Raw genomic sequence first — 6,000 nt, 5'->3', positions numbered from 1 at the left:
CTGTGGTCAACCCCACCTCAGTTATCCCTGCAGGCAAACTGACAACTTGAGCGGCATTCACAACACCAAGTCTGACCCGGGGGTAAAGGAGAACCCCTGCTTCTCCAACGTTGACAACTGGTACCCACACAGTGCCACGGACAACCCTTAGCAGGCATGGTGAAGCCAACAGCCCAGCTGGCAAATCTGACTGGGGGGGCTCAAACAAAACGCTCTGACCCGAAAACTGTTCAGAACAGGTGGCAGCGACCAGCTTCATCACCCCACCAGGTATCCGAACTACTTGCCCTCCACGGACCCTAACGTCACCCTGAGGGTTTGGCTGTACTGCCGTCTGGTGGCACTTCTGAAGGGCGGCCACAACCGGACCCGGTGCGCCTGACACAAAAGGCGACTCGAAGAGGGATGAACCGAACACCCCAAAAAGCTCTTGGTAGCATCTGCGGATTACATTCATCCCAAGGATCCCGGGGGACGAAGAAGCCCCAGGCGGGTCTTTCACCACGAGGATACCACAACACGGTATCACCTTGCCGCACAGTTCCATGTTGCCTGGAAGAGGGAATTGCACCAGACAATAGGAGATGAGACCGCTGGGCTGATCACTGCTGCTTTGGCTCTACAACTGCCCAAACCTTAAATCGAATAAGGAAAAAAACAAAGGAAATACAAACAAAAGGAAAATTATCAGATTCAAATAAACACCAATAACCCAAAAAAAAATAGTCTCTGCCTCCTTTAAATGTGGAATCCTGCCGACAACGCCAAAATGTGGCGGGGTGGAGAGAGGAGGAACGGTGGATGACAATGCCACCTGGGGAATTTCACCCCAGGAATTAACCGGAAACAGGCACGCGCAGATACGGTTCGGTTCCAGAGGCAGAGACAGGATTGAGGGTTAGGCAGTACAATTTTATTAAATACAACTCAACACCGAAATAGCTCGGCTGTACAAAAATCAAACAAAAGGGGGTGGACAGGGCTGGGGCCCCACCGGCAGGTGAAACTCAATTAGGGGAGATAACCAAACTAAAAACACCCGTGCTACTGCAACCAAAACTACACACGAGGGGTGAGGAAAACGCCCTCCACCAGGGGTTGGGTCCCCGCCGTGGCCCGCAGCACCTGTCCACAAAGAAAAGAGAACAATTAAAACACTGTTAAGAGTCTAAAAATTGAGAGCAATAGCTCCGTGGTCGCCTCGGCGGCACCGCTACGTCTCAGCGCCGTCCCTCGAGCGAAGGGGGGCGAGAGAGAGAGAGAGCGCGAGACAGGAGAGAGTCCCGAAAACGGGACGGAGCCAAAGCAGCAGTGGGTCCAGTACGCGAGGTAGTCCGTGCCGACTGTTTGGTGGCGCCACCACTCCGTGAAGGGTTCCCGCTGGGGCAACGCGACCCACCGACACCAGCCGGCAGTCAACTGCAACAAGGACAGCGCCATTAACCTTTATCGACGAGTGCGGGGAAGTCAGTGACGCGCATTGCTGCGCCTTACCTGCCCAGGGTAAACTAGCGCGCGTGCCCTCACGGCAAAACGCTCTAGGTGGAAGGATGGCGGGAGGAAGCACCAACCTTCTTGGCGCTGCCAAACAGCATGCTCGCGCTGTGAAACAGTTTATTGGTCGAACCGCCCAGATAAGCCGCAACCCCGCCGTACCGTCGAAGCGGGAAAAACAACTAAGATCAGCTGGAGGCAGTGCCTTATATAAACCTTTTCTCCCCACCCACCAATTAAGGCACTACCTCCATAGGACACCTGTTCGGAGGGCAGGCCACGCCCTGCCACATCTGTATCTTGAATTGGTTCTATTTGCTAAATACATTTTGAAATTGACATTTTTCTTCTTGAAGTCTTCATTCAAAGAAAACACGGATTGGCAGTGACACACGAGAGGTATTGTGATCCAACACTAGATAAACACTTTTTAAGATGTAATTATTTCAGCTGTATATCAACAGACCAAAACTACAACTACACAATGCTGCCATAAATAGATAACAACTGAGTATAGACAAGGTCTTGTAGACAAGGCCTTGCCAGTATGAACAAATTTTTACCAGTTTTGTTAAGGTTTATCCAGTATAGAAAAGGTCTTGTAGACAAAGCCCTGACTATATAGACAAGTCCTTGCTACTATTGGCAAGGTCTTGTAGACAGTGCTTTTGTTAGAGTGCGATTCAGGCAGGACCCGAAAGCAGACAGAGCTGATGGTGTTAACAATTTTAATTAACTCAGGCAGCTGCACCACGCGGTGAAAAGGTACGTGGAACGCAGATCGTTCCTCCAAATGAGGGGCATGGGGTGAGCTAGAAAGAGATGTGGGACAAATGGGGAAAGTTACTTGACCCACATTTACCACAAAGTGCTGGTGACCAGGAGGCAGTGGCTTTTGAAGAGTGTTGATTGGTAACCAGTTGCAGGAGTGACGTCACCAGCGAAAGGTGGGTCCAAAACGCCCCCTAATGAGATAACCAGGAAAACAAAACACAAACACCAAGGCACCAACACACAGGCCATGACATCTTTGCCAGTATAGACAAAATCTTGTAGTCAAGGCCTTGCCAGTATGGACAAGGCATTTTCAGTATTGTCAAGGTATTGCCATTATAGACTTGATTTTGTTGACAAGCCCTTGCCGATATAAACAAGATCTTGCCAGTATAGACAAGGCCTTGCACCCCAGGAAGTTGAAAATGTGGTGTCTGCCATTTGGATTGCTTCCCTGGCCTCTGTCTATGAAATCTCCATGACCAAACTGACTGACTGGATGACTGAGTGACTGATGGCTTGACTGACTGAATGATTGCCTGACTGACTGATTGACAGACTTATTAAATGTCTGACTGACTGATTGCGACTGATTGAATGACTAATTGACTGACTTGTTGACTAACTGACTTACTGACTGACTGAATCAGTGACCGACTGTTAAATCGACTAAAGTGCCACAAGGAGAAAGTCTGTAAAAATTGACCTACTGTTAATGAAGAACAGCAACCTGTGCAGCAAAAGCTCGTTGTTCACACACCTGAAACAAACACAGTAAGTTTGTGTTTAAAAAAGACTGCACAATAGATACTATATAATCTAATATTTTAATTAGAAGATACAACAGAAATATATTACTGTGTGTGTGTGTGTGTTTGTTTGTGCATGGGTTTGTGTGATCAACTGTTTTTGTGATTGTTTGAGTGTGTTTTATAGTGTGTGAGATTGATTGTGTTTAATTGAGTGCATGAGTGTGAATGTTAGTGTATATTTGCAATTATATTCTGGGTTCTTGTTGTTCAGGAAAGTCTTTGATTTCATCAAGATGCTGCAGTCAAGCTCACAGGTCATCACCACCTACGCGCAAATACATCTCGTGATGTTACATACACACGACTGAGGTGAAATAGGAGGGGAGGTATGGCAACAGGGAAGGAGAGGAGAGGAGAGGAGATGGAGAGAAAGAGAGGCACAGGCCTTTGAACAAACTGAGTTAGGGCTTATTGTGCAAAATACATCTCCCACCCCCCCATATAACAACAAATTGATCCACATTATCCATCGTTTTCTGTGTAGTCCACTCTCATATTATTCCTGTGTCAGCCATATACTCATTTTGGCCTGACATAAAAGGAAATTATATTGGCCTATTTTCCTCTCCTGTTTTGCCCTGTATTTAGAACCAAAAATATAGGAAGTGTGATCTAACGTCCACCCATATCCAAGTAACAAACGCAGCAATGTCACAAACACGGGGGCCACAGCCCCATGCATTTCTTTATGAGGGGATTATACATAGACCTCCAGCTGCCCAGGAAGGGGAGGCTGATGAAAGCTCACTCAACCACCATGACTCCTGTACACCAACTAATGATAAATTATTAAACACCTTCACGCTGAGTACATATAAGGCTTTCTCAGGAACCTCATGAAAATGTGGGACTCTTGGAGTTTGAAAAGAGAGGAGGCTTCCAGCCACCTCCTGCACCTCCTTCACTAATGTCTGTGAAGGTTCTCAGTCTCAGCAGGTTCGAGTTGAATCATAGCAACTGGACTGTTTGAGTTCCATGAAGAAATTTCACCTCTCATCAGTTGTAACTGACTTTTGGGGAGTTCCAGGTATTTATACTCTTCAAGAGTCATTAACACATTTGGAGCATCAGTTACCTGGCTGTTGGTTGCTCCACCCCTCATTATGTGGGTCGTTGAAATTTCCCCTGGCACAATGAGATTCGTGTGAATGGCCTCTTCTCCTCCTGGGGATGATTTTCAAATTCTATTTTCTGAGAAAGCCCTGCAACATATGGCATTACAATGTTGATCCGTATTTTGGCGTATTCTACTCTGTCTCCTCTGGGTTTTCTAGAAGATTTGATGAAGGAACGGCCAGGGTAGTCGCAGGTTTTGAGGGCTGACTTAATGTGCTTCTAACTTGGTCTTATAACCAATACAGTAACATCATCAGCATAGGCAGACAAAGTAACCTTCTCTTGTGCATTCTGGCTAAAGGAGAAACCAGTGAGATTCCTTCTCAGCTGATTGAGAAGTGGCTCAAGGGCAAGAGCATACAGCATGCCAGATAATAGACAGCCCTGCCTAATTCTCCTCTGCACGGGGATTGGTCTGCTCGGTCCTCTTCCAACTTTCAACAAGAGTAGCATTTGCATAAACACTTAATCCATGAAAAAAAAACTTCTCACCAAACCCAAATGTTTGAAATGTGTTAAACAAATAATCATCTATTCTGTCAAAAGCTTTTTCTTGATCAATGGACAGTAGTCCTAGATCCAAATTTTGACAGAGTAATCAAAAAACGAATCAAAAATAAATTATCCATAACTGTACCATCTGGAAGACAATATGTTTGATATTTATGAATAATCTCCTCCATGTCACCCTTGAGTCTGTTTGAAAGTATTTTGGCGAGTATTTTATAGTCAGTACAAAGAAATGAGGGGATCCAGTTCTTCAGCAGTCCCAGATCCCCCTTCTTTGTTAACAGAGAGAGCGGCTCTTGTGCAGCTCACTGGCAACATCCCGAAGTCCAGGCATTCCTTGCAAACAGCAAATAAGTCTTTCCCAATCACAGTCCAAAACCTTTGGTAGAATTCCACAGGAAGACCATCAACACTAGGTGTGCAGCCACACTGGAGTTGTTGAAACATTGTTGAACAGCAGCAGACATCTCCTCAAAGGAAACAGTAGCCTTCAAAGAGGCCTACTGTGCCTCTGTCAGCTCCAGCAGGCTTTCCAGAATATTGTTCACACTTTCACAGTCATAGTCTTGAGTGCTGAATAAATTGGTATAGAATTGTATAGCCATCCCCCTCATTTCCGAGTCAATAGTTAGGGGCCCATCATGATACTTTAGATGGGTCATCAAGTTGTGAACAGCCTTCAGGACTCCTTAATAATCTTCAGAACATAAAAATCCAGATGTGCTCAGACCTAAAGATTGTTGGATCGCAATACCTCTCGTGTGTCACTGCTAATCCGCGTGTTCTTTAAATGAAGACTTCAAGAAGAAAAATGCCAATTTCAAAATGTATTTAGCAATAGAACCAATTCAAGATACAAATATTACAGAGCCCCAGGCCAGTTCATAACCCTACAACAACAGAGTCCATTGCAAGGGCATGAAGTCTGACAACCTAACTATCCCTTGGCCCAGTCTTTTATAGAAACACAGATGCTCATACAGTCCAATCCAGTCCTTCCCCTTGGATGACCTCGTCCTCTTCCTTCAGTCCCATTTGATATTGGTACAGTCCTTCTTCTCCATTGTCTTCCCAGATGGCCAGATCAAAGTTCACATTCTTCATGCAAATACGCTTATCACCACCACAATGCTGTCCCGTTTTACGATGGGTGTTTAACACCTCCAGCCTGATTGGCTCCTGAGATCTAAACAACAATCCTGTCAAAGGAATGTCTCTGATCTTTATTACACTTGCTAAAGATTCTACCATACCTAACTTCTAAAGTACTTCTAAGAGAAGACAGGAACATATG

At 45.6% G+C, this 6,000-nt stretch overlaps 1 long non-coding RNA gene across 1 annotated transcript; it reads right to left on the bottom strand.

The window, feature by feature from the left end:
* Nucleotides 1–891: 891 nt before the first annotated feature.
* Nucleotides 892–5,895, bottom strand: LOC130526540 (uncharacterized). The gene is made up of 2 exons (XR_008950783.1): nucleotides 1,572–5,895; nucleotides 892–1,125 (listed from the first exon to the last, which is right to left on the bottom strand). It is a non-coding gene; the product is annotated as an uncharacterized LOC130526540 (long non-coding RNA).
* Between the last annotated feature and the right edge of the window lie 105 nt (nucleotides 5,896–6,000).

The sequence above is a fragment of the Takifugu flavidus genome, chromosome 5, assembly GCF_003711565.1.
Source record: "Takifugu flavidus isolate HTHZ2018 chromosome 5, ASM371156v2, whole genome shotgun sequence".
Classification (NCBI taxonomy): domain Eukaryota; kingdom Metazoa; phylum Chordata; class Actinopteri; order Tetraodontiformes; family Tetraodontidae; genus Takifugu; species Takifugu flavidus.
Note: the sequence above shows the minus strand (reverse complement) of the source record. Positions and strands in the feature narration are given on the sequence as shown.